The sequence below is a fragment of the Pteropus alecto genome, unplaced genomic scaffold, assembly GCF_000325575.1.
Source record: "Pteropus alecto unplaced genomic scaffold, ASM32557v1 scaffold33, whole genome shotgun sequence".
Taxonomy (NCBI): Eukaryota; Metazoa; Chordata; class Mammalia; order Chiroptera; family Pteropodidae; genus Pteropus; species Pteropus alecto.
This window is the reverse complement of record NW_006435762.1, coordinates 3,209,030-3,225,807: the sequence shown is the minus strand read 5'-3', so window position 1 is coordinate 3,225,807 and position 16,778 is coordinate 3,209,030. Positions and strand designations below refer to the sequence as shown.

At 36.7% G+C, this 16,778-nt stretch overlaps 1 pseudogene; it reads right to left on the bottom strand.

The window, feature by feature from the left end:
* Window positions 1-10,159: 10,159 nt before the first annotated feature.
* Window positions 10,160-16,778, bottom strand: part of LOC102894477 — a 7,210-nt pseudogene continuing 591 nt past the window's right edge.

The window sequence follows — 16,778 nt, the reverse complement described above, 5'->3', positions numbered from 1 at the left end:
CTAGGGGACTCTGACAATGGATGCTGCTGCAGAATGGCTACCTGGACCGCTCCCTGAACACGTGAGCACTGAAGAAAGACTGGCCCATCTAGCCAAGCGGGTTTCATGATGGCATTCACTTCTAAAATCCACAGGTTTGGCATTTAATCCGCAGCAGTCCAGCACATCACTGCTTATATCCTTTCCAGCTAAGTATACCACTAACCCAGCCAACGTTTTCAGGCTTTCTCACTCCAGAAGTGAAATTTCTGTACATTGACACCTCTTCCTATGGACTCCAGGCCTTTGTGGGTCCACTGAGCCCTCAACTCTTCCCATTTAGATCCCACTGCATCCCCCCTGAGACCTAGGGAACCAGGAGCTTGACTTTGGGATCAAATATACAGCTGCTTCCTTCACTAATGATACGCTATCATTTCTGGGCTCTGCTCATAGAAGCTTATAGCCAGTGGTGTGCTGCAGCCTGCTTATGAGAATTATTGTTAAATTTTTATGATTTTTATGAGTCAGTTGCTAAATATAACCTTTATTAAAATTCAACTTCTATAAATTTACAATTAATTATATTGAAAACAATGCTAATAAATAATCAAAACTATTTTACTACATTTAACTGTTATCTATGTTCTCGAGGTTATTTGCAACTATTATATCTGTATGGGAGAAATGCTATAAAATGGCATACTATTCACATGTTTTTCTCAACTCTGTGTTCAGTGAGTTTGCATAAGTAGCTTGAAATCAGCCATGGTGGGAGAATTTACACCTTGTAAATTGGTAAATGATACAAAAATCAGGGTTTTATTGTTTTTGTTTTTATTTTTGTTTTTGTTTCTTCAGAGAGCTGTTCGTTACATATGTAACAGCACATCACTGCTTACATTCTTTCCAGCTAAAGATACCACTAACCTAGCCAATGTTTTTGGGCTTTTGCACTCCTATCTCACCCCCACCCATAGAAGGAGAAAGCCGGGACAAGCATTTTTCCCTCCATCCTACCTCTATTTCTTTTCCTCTCCCCACCATCAAATGGGGCCTTCAGGGGCTGGCTTCCCACTTTTCTTTCAGTCTGACAAGGATTCCCTCTACATATTATCCTCCTTCCCAGGTACGCTAAGCCTTGTAGTGTAATCTTACTGGCAGAAGTGTTTCCCATTTGGCTACTTAAAAATAGTACCCAAGAAGGGTCACAGGACAATCCAGAAGTAGGGATTGCCAGGATAAAAATTAATTGGATAAATATTCCAAAATATGACCTCATTACATGTGTCTTAATATTAAAAGGTTATTTAACAACAAGTGTTGACAAGGATGTGGAGTTCAGTCCTTGTGCACTGTTAGTGGGAATGTAAAGTGGTACAGCCACTATGAGAAACATTATAGCAATTCCTCAAAAAATTAAAAATAGAATTACCATATGATCCAACAATTCCTCTCCTCGATATATATCCAAAAGAATTGAAAGCAGAGTCTTGAAGATATATGTTTATAGCAGCATTATGTACATTGGCTAAAACACGGATGCAACTCAGGTGTCCATCAATAAATGGATAAAGAAATGTGGTACATACCAACAATGTAATATTATTCAGCTTTAAAAAGGAAGGAAATTCTGACACATGTTACAATACACATGAATTTTCAGGATACTCTGCTGAGTGAAATAAGCCAGTCACAGAAAGACAATTGCTATATGACTCCAATTATGAGGTATCTAGAGTAGTCAAAATCATAGTCAGCAAGAATTGTGGCTTGCAGGGGCTATAGGAGGGGAAGAGTGAGGAATTATTGTTTAATGGGTATAAAGTTTCAGTTTTGCAAGATGAAAGAGTTAGGAAGAGGATGGTGGTGATCACTGCACAACAATATGAACATACTTAATATCACTGAACTGTACACTTAAAAATGGTTCAGATAGTAAATTTTAATTACGTATATTTTACCACAGTTTTTAAAATAGAAAAAAAATTAAAAGTTTATTAATAGTATCAAAGCTTCTCCTTAGGCCATAACTCAAAGTGATTTTAAAAATTAAACACCCCATTAGAAATTTAAGAGACCCTCATATTATAAGCACTAAATTGACAGCTCTTCCACATTTTATTTTCAAGTATCAGCACTTAACCGACTGGCAATGAGAGTCCTTTGTGTATCAAGATCCCTTCCTTTCCTTTGTTCACATGCATCTCTTCCCCTGTCTGAGGACAGGTTTCTTCCATTCTCACCTTTGTCTCAACCAAATGAAGAAAAACTCTAAAACTCTGAGGCTCAGAGAAAAACACACACACATTTCTATAAACTAAAAATTTGAATTTTTCAAGCTTTTACTACATATATGAGTAAACTTGATACTTACCCATCAGAGCCATTTAGAGTGTTTTCAGGAAGGGATGAGCCCTCTTTAAGTCAATTAATTAGATGAGATAAGTACTATGGCAGGCTTTCCTTCAAAAGGGAAATATAAATGATTTGTGACTCTAATTAACTTCGAACACAGCAACAGGAATACAGTTTGGAACAGAATCCAAAGAGGAAATAGACCATCTAAATTCAATTCTGGTGGCTGGAAGACTGATTGAATTTCCTTCCTAGCAGACACCCCTCACAGGGTAGGCGGGGAAGAGAAAGGGTTTCCTAGCAATGGGGTTTCCCTGTTCTATGAAGCTCTATGTCCAAAGCAGCCCCTTTAATGTACTGGAAATAAGTTCCAAGTGTAGATACAATGTCCTCAGCTTTCTCATCAGCTTTTCAATTTTCTATGAGAAGATAGAGATTGAGCTAAGCAACAATGGTAAAAAGGGCATATGAAGATGTGCTATGAGCCCAGAGGACCAGTAGAGGAAGGGCACCTCTGCCCTATCTCCTCCCTGATGCCCAAAATGCCACCATTGAAAACAAAGTGGCATTCTTCAATAAGAAAGAGATCTTTAAATGCCTTCACAGTTAACTCCTCCTGAAAAAGGAACACAGTGTCTTAACTCACCCACATTGAGGAATGATACCAGTTTCTTCGCAGAAATCAGGTTTTCACAAGTCATGAGAAAATATTATGAGGTCTCTGGGTGCCTGAGAGAAGGTTGGGGGACTTCAAGAGGATAAATGTCCCAGAAAGGAGAGGTCAGAATCCTGTAGACACAGTTGGCCGGGTTCACTTCACAACTTTGCCTAGAGCTAGATCTAAATATAACGAGGGTGGAAGACACCATAAAACCTGCCCTGAACTGATGCTCCCGAAATCTCTCTGAATGCACAGATGGCTGGTGGGGTGCAAAGAGATTTGGACTGCAAGAGAGAGGAACTCATATTTCATTCCTGGCTCTTCACATCTGGCTATGTAAACTCGGGCAAGCCACTTCCCCCATTTCCTCGTCTGTAAACAAGGAGTTGACCCATGCTTTTTAACTTTTCAGGTCACTAAGAGGAGGGCAGTGAGCACATCTCTCTTGCTTCCTGCTGCACTTTGGCACCTAGTGCAGAGCCTGGGAGCAGGACGCATTCAATGAATCTTTGCTGAAGGAATGAATGAATAGGAGTTAAGTTTTCCCTCGTTATCCAGAGGCCCATCCTTTTGCAAAGTGAAGAACAATTTCAATCTCTCTATTTAAATGTTCGACAGTTCACCTGACAGATTTCAGATCCTTTGAATCACTTTTAGAAACTGATCCTAAGAAAATAAATGATCAGAGATATGGTAAAAGATTTATGCCGAAGAATATATCTGTAATTACAGGGGGAAAATACCCCCCAAATTGAAATCAACCTAACATCCCAAACTAGAGATTTATGTAAATTATAGTGTAACTGTAGAACTCAATACTGTACATGCATCTAAAAATGCCTTTAAAGAATGTTTTATAACATGTGGTCTTTATGATGTTAAATTTTAAAAGTAGAATACAAAGATTACATATAGTATGTCTTTAGTTTTGAAAATATATATATTACAAATGCATAGAAAAAGATTTAGAAGATTATATAAAGTGTTAACCACTGTTACCTCTGAGAAGTTTTATTTGGGAAAGTTTTGCTTTTTTTTCTTTATACTTTTCTGTTTTTTTCCGAATGTTCTTCAAAACATATTTTACTTTCATTTTCAAAACTAAGATGTTGTTAATCTTTATTTCCTATGACATAAGTGCCTTTTCAAATATCTGCCATCTCCTAAAGGGCAAACCAAGAAGGCACCGTGGCACCTCTCCTCAAGCAATGACACAAATAATAGAAGCTGTCCTCTTACAGCCATACCATAGACACATTTCTCTCTGTACACTGACACGCATAAAGTTAGAATGCTTATATTCCTTCAGCAGAACGAATCCATACTAGAATTCATTCTCAAGTAGAGTTCATTAGCTTGGATACTTGGCTCAAATATATGTTGTTAAGTATCAAATACTAGTGTTAATTTTTCCCAGATGTCAAGGATATAAAAAAAAAAATCAAAAATTTAAAGGCCAAATGCAGATATTTGTGTATTTAGTTATAACTACTTAGCTTAATCCTTTGCCAGGTAAAATGTGTGCCAATACACCTTCGCAATGCCTTGGGGATACTGCCTGTCACATAGAATACAGTCAATACTTATTTGCTAAATTAGATTGAACAGAATTTATCCACACATGCCAAAAACATAATTATTTTCAAAAGTATATTTTGGTTATGATTTGTACATGAAATACATCCTTCAGTAAGGTCATTCCTGTACTTAAAATCTCTAGTGGCTGCCATCTGCCAACAGAACAAAGCCTTTCACAACCTGCGGCTCATCTATCTCTCCAGTCTCATATCTAAACCTCCCCCCAAGTATCCTATATTCTGACCCCAACAGACTTCTCAGTGTTTCCTAGGTGCATCTCTTGTCTTTTTGTGTCTTCTTAAGTGTCCTCCAGCTCCAAGTCCACTCAGCAAACTCCCATTCATCCTTCAGGTTCCTTTCAAATGTATCTCCCCTCTGAATTTCCAGAATATGACCTCTGCCCTATTCTCTCCTCCCCTCCCTAACCGCATGTTCCCATAGTATTCTTTTTAAAATGTATATAGTTATTTGTTTATATGTCCCTCCTGCTGTATAGATCAGAAGACTCCAAAAACATACAGAAAATATTAGAACTATTTTTCTAAAATATTTTAATCTAAAATTTAACAATAAAAGTAAGCCATATATTAAGTATAATTATGTATAATATATACTTATATTAAGTATAATAGTAATATAATATTATCTAATAATATATTATAATATGTTCATTTAACTATAGTAATATAGTATTATAATTATTCAATATGTTGAATGTATTACATATTATATAATATATATGTATTATATATTTATTTATATTATCTATTATGTTATAAATAGCCAAAGCAGCTATTAAAACCAAACAAAATTAAGCCTTATATTCAGTATAACAGATATATTAATTTATTATTAAAATAATTCATTCAGTATGTTAAATATAAGGCTTAATTTAAGTTTATTGTATTGTATTGTGATCTGGAACTTATTATGAATCATATTGGCCACACATTCATCAGACCATCCCTCCAAAGGTCTGATGGTTATCTGGGGTTTTATGAGCTCCTGAGGACAGCAGACCCTCTTCAATGAGGAGAGGGAGACAGCATGACTCTCACCACTCTCACTGTTTCATTCAAGTTATGATATTTCATATATTACAAAAACCTACTTAAGTAGACTTACAGATTGTATTATCTGTTTTTACTAAACTAACCCTACAAAAAGAGCTAGTCATTTAAAAAGATTCCTGCAAAGAAACCATAAAATAGCCATTACAGTAAAAACAGTGAAGCCAAATGTACAAAAGTTTGCTATGTAACAAGAATTTTAAAACAAAATAAACATTGTTTATCTATGATCTTATAACAATTTATGAAAAAGCAATTGCTATTAGAAGGACATTAGTTCAATGGCAAGATCATCTTAAAAAGATATATTTGATCATGTATGTAATTTTATTACTGGAAATAATCTGTATCAACTATAAAAACAGTCCTACTGCACATATAGAAAAACCTAAATTTTAAAATTCTGATTAAGAAATCCTACAAATGAAGAGTCTCTATGGGTTTTCAAACAATTTTTTAGAAGTATAAAAATCTTATTAGTTTGAAAAAGCAAATGAAAGGTATCAAGGAAGTTGGAAAAGTGCCAAATTTTAATAAAAATCTTTGCAAAATTGGTGGAAAAGGTTGACACAAGAGTATGATTGAGAAAGACAGTCGCTGATGTCCTTCTCCTATATAGTTTATGTATTCATATGAAGTATCTTTTTTCAGCCAAAGCAGCTATTAAAACCAAGTAGTAAAAATAACTGAACCGAGAATCTGACTTTTGAATGTTTTTGTCTCCATATCAAATAATGAAGTAGGTTCAAACTCATTGCTCTCCTTAAAATATTACTACTAATGTTAAGAGAAGGAAAAGAGTTTGCATTATTAATAAATAATGTGAAATAAAATTAGAATGTTACCTCATTTTTTCTATTCTTTTAATTTTTTTATTTATATTTTATACTGAACATAATACATTAATATAGTTGTTCATCTACAGAGATAAGTAAATAAACATACATATGTACATGAAGAAACAGAGGAGATAGTAAAAGTTTGCAGGATGAAAATCTTCTAATAAGATTTAATAGCAGAGATATAAAAAGTGCCCATGAATCCTGTGCATAAATTGTGAAGGAAGACACAAATAGGGCAAGAAAAAAACAAAAAAACAAAAACAAAAACCTCTTAGGTAGGCCATGGTCTGTTTATTTTATAATTAATCAAAGGGAAAGGTACCATCTCTAAAAATTTTGGTGTCTTAGAATTTAAACTATAACTCTGAGTAAAAGATAATAATGTAGAATTATATACCCAGCTAAGAAAATGTATTAGAGAGAAATTAAACAGAAGTTTAGTGGTATTTTCTGGTAAACTCTCATGATCTAATCATTAAATAAAATCATTATCCTGATTTGAATTTACGAATATGATAAAATCCTACTGTTTCCAGAAAATGCCCAGCCAGTTAATGAAAAGCACATAGAGGGAAATTAAAGGCATTTTTATCACCTATCATTATATAACAATATAGTTCTTTGGAAATGAGATTGAAATGTTTTATTCTCTCAAATTCTGTGGAACTTTTGAGCAATGGAAAGGTCATCTTGAAAATTCTTTCGTTTCCATTTAACAGATTAGAAAAAGGATGCATTTGAAACAAATATACTTGTTGTGCCCAGATCTTCAATCCCTGCAGAAAGCTTACCCAGTCTTCTTCAGCAAAACCTGGGCCTCAAGCTGCTCCTTCTCAAGGGTTGAGATCAGTTTATTAACCCTTGAAATAAGATGAGTGGGCGTGGCAACCAAATGAACTATTGATAGGACAAAGCATCCAGCTTACAGGAGACGTTTCGAGGACAAATAAATAGAATAACTACTTTCACCAGGGGTGGTAAACATATGGAACTCGTTAACTCCAAGTGACAGTGCTGGCTGAAGCATAAATGGGTTCAGGGAGGGTTCAGATGCATTCATGGAGAATAACTCTCTAAAAGGTTATTAAATAAAATTAGGCTTGTTCATGGAAAACCTCAGACTTTGGAGTTGGACCTCAAAGACACAAATTTCATGCCTCTCTCCATCAGGAGCATTGCAGCTATCCAGGCTGACTTTTGTTCTTATCTTGACATCAGAAATAAATTCCAAATCCTAAAACACAGAAGGAGTCTGTGATAGCTCCCCAGGTCTTGGCACTGCCCACCCTCTTTGGGCCAGGAAAGAGAGTTCATGACCACGAAATCAGAACCCTGGCTTTGTCTTTTCCATCCTGAAGCCAAATATATTTTTTAACCAAATCAAGGCCCTACTTCCCTTTTAGGAGTCTTGCAGGATTAAAAGTAGCTCAGAAAGACCTCCTGACCTAGAGTGCTCTCTTATTTTCACATTGTAAGTCAAAACTGGGTAACTTCAAAAGGGCTCTGTGCAAAAATCATACTATCGTTTTCCTAAGGAGGTCTTACTGAATGATTAATATTTTGAGGGTTTTCCAGCCCAGTGATTCCTTTACTAAAAACAGAATTACACATTTATTTTGGTATTGGTTTGCAAACCATACCCATAGTCTGAAACTCTGTACCCCGCTTAATAACAATGGGAATTGCTAGCAAGCGGTGACCACAGCGGTAACCACAGTGGCTGAGATCTAGCAAAAGGTGCCACCATGTGACTTTTTATATGTAGATTATAATCTCCATCATTCATTAGGACTTCAAAGCCTACAAGAGAGTTTATTTCACTTTGGTAGCTAATTCCTCTCATTTCCTGAATATCATTTGTGTAGTGATGGAGAATATGAGTCTACATTGCCTCTTTTCAGAGATAAAAATATTCAATAACCCTCATACTATAGAGAAGCTCGAGTTCCCTTTATTTTCCAATTGACCTCAGATAAAGGATCCCTTTCTAAGAATATTTGTTTTGAAAACTAACAGGTCCAGAATTTAACCCAACCTCTAAACTAACATTTTTAATTGAGAGAGTAGTGATGTTAAGTAATTTTATGTTAATTTCGAATCTGTCCTTTCAATAAATGGCTTTTCATAGTAATTCATACCACTTTCTTAGGGAATGAATTCCACTTGAAGGTTTAGTAATAGTTAATACTTCAGGCTTTACAGTCAGACTGTAGGGGTTATAATCCTGGCTATGGAAGCTTAGGCAATTTATTTAACCCTTCTGTGCCTGTTTTCTCATCTATAAAATAGGTATATGATAGCTCCTAACTCATAAAATTGTTTTTAAAATTAAACAAACAAAAACATGTGTGCTGCACCCTATTTTTCTATTTTAAGTAAAATGTATGCTTCTCTTTAATATCCTTTGAGAAGACATATTTTTGACATTTTCATTCTACTGTATTTTGTTAAACATAATTTAGTTTCATTTCATAAATTCCAAATGTCCTGCAGCAGTATGAGAACTGGCCTTCACATTAGAAAACATGGGTTCGAATCTTGACCTTGACACTTACTAGCTCTGTGCCCTTGCCTCATTTCTTATCTCCCTGAGCCCAGTTTCCTCACATGGAAAAAAGGGCTAATACTGATAGCCGAATGAACTGAAATGTGTGTGCTTCCCAAAGCTCACATGTTGAAGCTCTAATCTCCAATGCGATGGCATTTGGAGGTGAGGCCTTGGGATGTAATTAGGTTTACATGAGGTCATGAGGGTGGAGCCCCCATGATGGAATTTGTGTCCTTATAAGAAGAGGAAGACATACTAGAGCATGCTCGCTCTCGCTCTCGCTCTCTCTCTCTCTCTCTCTCTCTCTCTCTCTCTCTCTCTGTCTCTCCCTCTCCCTCTCCCTCTCCCTCTCCCTCTCTCCTTTCCATCTTGTGAGGGCACAGCAAGAAGACAGCTATCTACAAAGAGGAAGAGAGTTCTCACCAGACATCAGATCTGCCAGTACCTAATTTGATCTTGGACTTCTCACCCTCCGGAACTGTGAGAAATAAATGTTTATTGTTTAAGCCACCCAGTCTATGGTATTTTATTATAGCAGTCCAAACTCACTAAGACAGATGCATTCCTCATAGAACTGTTAGAAAGTATGACATAGGTTATAAGTTTCCCTGGAAATCCATTCTCTTCTTCTTACGAACTTAATCAAAATGTTAGCTAGGCACATAGCCAACTAGAATAAAGTCCAGGGCCAGCTTCATGGACATACAACCTGTGTAATCTCACAGGCTCTTCACACAGAAGGACTCCACATTTGTTTTAATTCTATATTGTTGCCATCTTGAAATTTTTCATAATTTTATCACTAAACTTGTGTTTTGTAAGTGAAGTCTAATGGGACAAAGGAGCATGTGTGTGAGCAGAGAAAATACGTACACTACACATGCTCACCATTTCTAAGCACCTTATTTGCATGTAGCATTCACATTGCCCTGTGAACACAAATTCTAGTGAACCCATGATGTGTGGGAGTTCAGCAAGATTCAAAGCAAGTTGAGAGGTAAGTGTGCGTTATGTCTATGACTGAGTGTCATAGTCTGAATGTTTCTGTGCCCCCAAAATTTGTATGCTAAAATCTTAATCCCCACAAGAGATGGTGTTAGGAGGTGGGACATTTGGGCAGTACTTAGGTCATGAGGGCGGAGTCCCCATGAAGGAAATTAACGCTTTTATAAAGGAGGCTCCACAGAGCGCCAGTACCCATTCCACCACGTGAGGAGAGAGTTAAAGAGGGCCAACTATAAACCGAGAAGGCCTTCACCAGAACGCCACCACGCTGCAACTTGATCTTAGAATTCCAACCTCTAGAATGGTGAAAAATAAATTTTTGTTGTTTATAAGACGCGTAGTCTGTGGTGCTTTGTTATAAAAGCCCAAACAGATTAAGACACTGAGTAAGCAGGTGCACTGACAGTCCCCAAGGCCGCACTTAACCATTCAAACCACAACTTGCTTTAAATACAAAAAGGCAACGTAATTCTAAGACACGCAAATGATGGAGGAACCCTACCATATCCTTGTGTTAATTCCCCATATTAACCAATCACTTTAAAATGATAAAATGTTTGAAAATGATAACATAGAAGGAAAAGGAAAGATAGGGAAACTTACAGTTCCTTTTCATTTTAGTTCTTCCTTACTCCTCCATAAGCTGAAGGTAAAAAGTGTTGGCAGAATATGTACATATCAAGAAGTAATTTATTTTTAAAACTTGATTTATTTTTGTGCAACGTTCCCACTGTTCTAATAAGAATTAAATGCTAATACATGTAGAAGCTACCAAACACAAATCGTGGAGTTTTGGTTGTCTCTGCATAAAAGCGAAATACTCTCATATTTGCATTTAGAACAGACATTGCACAATATAACGAAGAATAGTAAAATCAATGCTGGTAATTTAAAATTTTAATTTTTCTTTATTAGAACAACATGAAGGACGTGGTTCCATAGCGTAGCAGTTAGCACGTCTGCTCTATACACAGAAGGTCCTGGGTTCGCCCCTCTGTGGAGCTACAGTCCATGGTCTACAGCCATGCCACCCTGAACAAGCCCAGTGTCTGATCTCGGAAGCTAAGTAGAGTCGGGCCTGGTTAGTACTTGGATGGGAGACCACCTAGGAAGAGCAGGCGCTGTAGGCATAAATAATAATAAGTAATAGTTAAAAAAAAGAACATTAAATAGTGAGGTCCTGGGTTCGCCCCTCTGTGGAGCTACAGTCCATGGTCTACAGCCATGCCACCCTGAACAAGCCCAGTGTCTGATCTCGGAAGCTAAGTAGAGTCGGGCCTGGTTAGTACTTGGATGGGAGACCACCTAGGAAGAGCAGGCGCAGTAGGCATAAATAATAATAAGTAATAATTTAAAAAAAGAACATTAAATAGTGAAAACAAACAAACAAACAGACAGGAAAAACAAACTAACATGACAAGTTAAAAGAGAGACCTAGGAAAAAAGAAAAAGCTTTATGATTTAGCATTTTTAACAATTCTTTCCTTCTTCTTGTAAAAGGAGCACCACATTTTTATACTGCACTGGTACCACAAGTTATGCAGCCAGCCCTGATAAAGACTAAATTTCTCAGCATCTCTTGCAACTAGGTGTGGCCTTGTGACTTACTGCAAGCAGATTCCTTGGCAGTTTTAGGAATCCATCCCAAGAGATAGTGGAGATGGGCCTTTGATCCTTTCTCCACCTGCAATGTAGATGCTACCATTTTAGACCTTGAGTTCAAGAGCCACCTCCTATGGATGGTGAAGCAGAGAGTTAGAAGAAGAAGCCCTCAGGGCTTTGTGAGGCAGAACCACCATACTAGGTTAGGACTATGGATTGCCAAACTGTTACAGTTTGTGAAATGGATTTCATGAAATGACTCACGTGATACCTACATTAGTAACTCAATAAAGCCTAGATTTTTGTTTTTATTGTTTGCTTGTTTTTTAATCAACTATGAAAAGAACTATTATTTTTCATATTTTTCTTTGGAACAGTTCAGCACACTCAGACTATCTACAGTCCCCAGCATGGGTGTCATTGTTTCAAGCCTCCACTTTACTCTGCTAACTATATGTGGTCATGCTTTTTATGTACATGTCAATGCCAGCCGATTCAGCTATGTTCCTTTTGTACATATCACGATCAAAACTAACCTCTGACACCTGGAGAGGAAGTTTTTAAATCATTCAGACAAGCAAAAGATTGACACATTCAAGTAAATTCCAGCCGTAAGTAAAAAACAATACACTCTTCTGCAGAAAGTCTTAGCAGGACATTGTGGAGAAGCCTGGAGAAAGCACTTCTCTGCCAATTATTCACTGTTTTGCTCATAATTAAATCAATAGACTTTAGGGAGCTTAGAGATTGGCTGACTTTCAACACTCATAAAAAAGATGCAAGATTAGGAGAAGACAGTCAATATGTCTTTATACATCAAATATTCTGTAAACTCTTATCTCGAATCTGTGCAATAATGTGCTTCTGTTGGTATTTTATTTTCCCCCTCAGTCAGGGTGTAACTTTCCAAAGTAGGTTAAAGATGACAATGATAAGAAACTAAAAACATCATTATTCATGACATACCTGACCACACCATTAGACAGTGAGTTATCTGAGGGCTGGGGCTGTCTTTGTGCTTCTTTGTTACCTCTGCTGGTAACTGGCTGGCACATAGCAAGTGCTCATTAAATGTTTGCTTAACTAATTAACAAATGAATCAATGAATAAATAAATAGTTTTAGCAGATACTCGTAAAACTCATTTTAAGATGGCTAAAGTTTTAAGGGCTTATAAATTTTTATATCATAAGCAAGATTTCAAGTCTTAATAAAATATCCATAAGCTCGAAGATAGCCCAGATCTAAAAACATAACACAGCCATGAATAATGTAGCTGACATCCTACCCTGAAGGCCTACTTATTTAGAATTCTGCTCCATTCTGAGAAGACAGAATAAGGGAGATAGTTTAATTAATAATAGCTTCTTAGATTTACTGAAGATATAAATAACCTTAGAGAAGGAGTTTAGAATTTATAATAATTCTCCAGGTGATTGCTCCTATAAAGAGTTCATTGTTTAGTGATAATTGACTCCCTCCAAAAAATTCTCTAGATGAGATCATGGGGCAATGTGGCAGTGGGAGCCAATGTAAAAGAAATTTAATGATCAAATTAAATGTTTAGATATTAATGTAAAGGATGTGTTATTTTGCATCCTCTCCGCATCAATGTCCCCTTTTCTTGGTTAAAGCACCTTAACTTTCTTTAGAAAAACCATTCCCTTTCTCACCTCCCAGGAAAAGAAATATACCCAGAGCACATGTCCCAGGCCTCGCCCTATTTCCCTAGCTGCAGTGATTGATTCAGGGACAGGCCCATGACCCTTCTAGGCCAATCATGCTCCTTTCCTGGTATTTGAATCTTAAGCTAAGTGATAAAAAGACTAAACATGATTGGAGTTCCTTCATCCTAGCAACAGAGTCCTTGCAAAACTGTCCTTGTGTTTGCCCTTCTGTGAGTTCTGATTTATTCCAAAAAAAGGTCCTATTTTCCTTCTCCCCTCATCAAAAAAAAAAAATCTCATTTTTGTTTCCTCTAACCAGAGTATGCTTCTCTTACTCATAACCGTAGAGTCGGGCCTGGTTAGTACTTGGATGGGAGACCACCTAGGAAGAGCAGGCGCAGTAGGCATAAATAATAATAAGTAATAATTTAAAAAAAGAACATTAAATAGTGAAAACAAACAAACAAACAGACAGGAAAAACAAACTAACATGACAAGTTAAAAGAGAGACCTAGGAAAAAAGAAAAAGCTTTATGATTTAGCATTTTTAACAATTCTTTCCTTCTTCTTGTAAAAGGAGCACCACATTTTTATACTGCACTGGTACCACAAGTTATGCAGCCAGCCCTGATAAAGACTAAATTTCTCAGCATCTCTTGCAACTAGGTGTGGCCTTGTGACTTACTGCAAGCAGATTCCTTGGCAGTTTTAGGAATCCATCCCAAGAGATAGTGGAGATGGGCCTTTGATCCTTTCTCCACCTGCAATGTAGATGCTACCATTTTAGACCTTGAGTTCAAGAGCCACCTCCTATGGATGGTGAAGCAGAGAGTTAGAAGAAGAAGCCCTCAGGGCTTTGTGAGGCAGAACCACCATACTAGGTTAGGACTATGGATTGCCAAACTGTTACAGTTTGTGAAATGGATTTCATGAAATGACTCACGTGATACCTACATTAGTAACTCAATAAAGCCTAGATTTTTGTTTTTATTGTTTGCTTGTTTTTTAATCAACTATGAAAAGAACTATTATTTTTCATATTTTTCTTTGGAACAGTTCAGCACACTCAGACTATCTACAGTCCCCAGCATGGGTGTCATTGTTTCAAGCCTCCACTTTACTCTGCTAACTATATGTGGTCATGCTTTTTATGTACATGTCAATGCCAGCCGATTCAGCTATGTTCCTTTTGTACATATCACGATCAAAACTAACCTCTGACACCTGGAGAGGAAGTTTTTAAATCATTCAGACAAGCAAAAGATTGACACATTCAAGTAAATTCCAGCCGTAAGTAAAAAACAATACACTCTTCTGCAGAAAGTCTTAGCAGGACATTGTGGAGAAGCCTGGAGAAAGCACTTCTCTGCCAATTATTCACTGTTTTGCTCATAATTAAATCAATAGACTTTAGGGAGCTTAGAGATTGGCTGACTTTCAACACTCATAAAAAAGATGCAAGATTAGGAGAAGACAGTCAATATGTCTTTATACATCAAATATTCTGTAAACTCTTATCTCGAATCTGTGCAATAATGTGCTTCTGTTGGTATTTTATTTTCCCCCTCAGTCAGGGTGTAACTTTCCAAAGTAGGTTAAAGATGACAATGATAAGAAACTAAAAACATCATTATTCATGACATACCTGACCACACCATTAGACAGTGAGTTATCTGAGGGCTGGGGCTGTCTTTGTGCTTCTTTGTTACCTCTGCTGGTAACTGGCTGGCACATAGCAAGTGCTCATTAAATGTTTGCTTAACTAATTAACAAATGAATCAATGAATAAATAAATAGTTTTAGCAGATACTCGTAAAACTCATTTTAAGATGGCTAAAGTTTTAAGGGCTTATAAATTTTTATATCATAAGCAAGATTTCAAGTCTTAATAAAATATCCATAAGCTCGAAGATAGCCCAGATCTAAAAACATAACACAGCCATGAATAATGTAGCTGACATCCTACCCTGAAGGCCTACTTATTTAGAATTCTGCTCCATTCTGAGAAGACAGAATAAGGGAGATAGTTTAATTAATAATAGCTTCTTAGATTTACTGAAGATATAAATAACCTTAGAGAAGGAGTTTAGAATTTATAATAATTCTCCAGGTGATTGCTCCTATAAAGAGTTCATTGTTTAGTGATAATTGACTCCCTCCAAAAAATTCTCTAGATGAGATCATGGGGCAATGTGGCAGTGGGAGCCAATGTAAAAGAAATTTAATGATCAAATTAAATGTTTAGATATTAATGTAAAGGATGTGTTATTTTGCATCCTCTCCGCATCAATGTCCCCTTTTCTTGGTAAAAGCACCTTAGCTTTCTTTAGAAAAACCATTCCCTTTCTCACCTCCCAGGAAAAGAAATATACCCAGAGCACATGTCCCAGGCCTCGCCCTATTTCCCTAGCTGCAGTGATTGATTCAGGGACAGGCCCATGACCCTTCTAGGCCAATCATGCTCCTTTCCTCGTATTTGAATCTTAAGCTAAGTGATAAAAAGACTAAACATGATTGGAGTTCCTTCATCCTAGCAACAGAGTCCTTGCAAAACTGTCCTTGTGTTTGCCCTTCTGTGAGTTCTGATTTATTCCAAAAAAAGGTCCTATTTTCCTTCTCCCCTCATCAAAAAAAAAAAATCTCATTTTTGTTTCCTCTAACCAGAGTATGCTTCTCTTACTCATAACCAAAGATCCTTATATAAATATTTTTCATAAAGTCCAGTTAGCATAGTATGAAGCCTTGTGTGCCAAGCTAAGACATTGACACTTCAGCCAATGAGCAAAGGGGGCATATCAAAAGACGTCAAGCCAGGGAAACATATGGTGAGATTTGTGTATTGATGAAGCATAAGGTGAACTGGAAAGAAGAAAGAGAGGAGTCACCCGAGAAAGAGAAAATGCGACTTGAGGCGATAAAAAGACCATGAGAATGGAGAGGAGAAAGGGCCCCTGGTTGTACAACCAAAGTAGCATCATTGGCAAAGGAAGTGGTCCAGACGTCAGGCTCTGGTGTTGGTACCAGAGAGCACAGGAAGAGAAGCAGGTTCATCTCAGAACTTGAGCAATACAACTGTAGGACATCCTGAGTGCTGTCAAAAACATAACTGGTTCCAGTGAAGAAGATAGATTTGGAAATCAGGGGGTTTTTTTGTTTTTGTTTTTGTTTTTTGTGTTGTTGTGTGTGTGTGTGTGTGGTTTGTTTTTGGTTTTATTTTCATAAAATTATTTTAATAATTACAATTTTTTTAAAGAATCAATGTAAAATAACAATTGATTTCTCCATATTTATCATAATTATTTATACTTGAGGTCTTGGCTAAGTGGGGGTTGAAATTAATAAAATGTCTTGGGTGATTCAGAAATCATCCTAGGAAGTCTGCTTTGCTTGGTGTCTTGCTTGTTGATGTCTGTCATGTTTGGCTCTTATGAGATGACCTGGTCTGTAAAAACAAAGAAGAAAGAAAAAG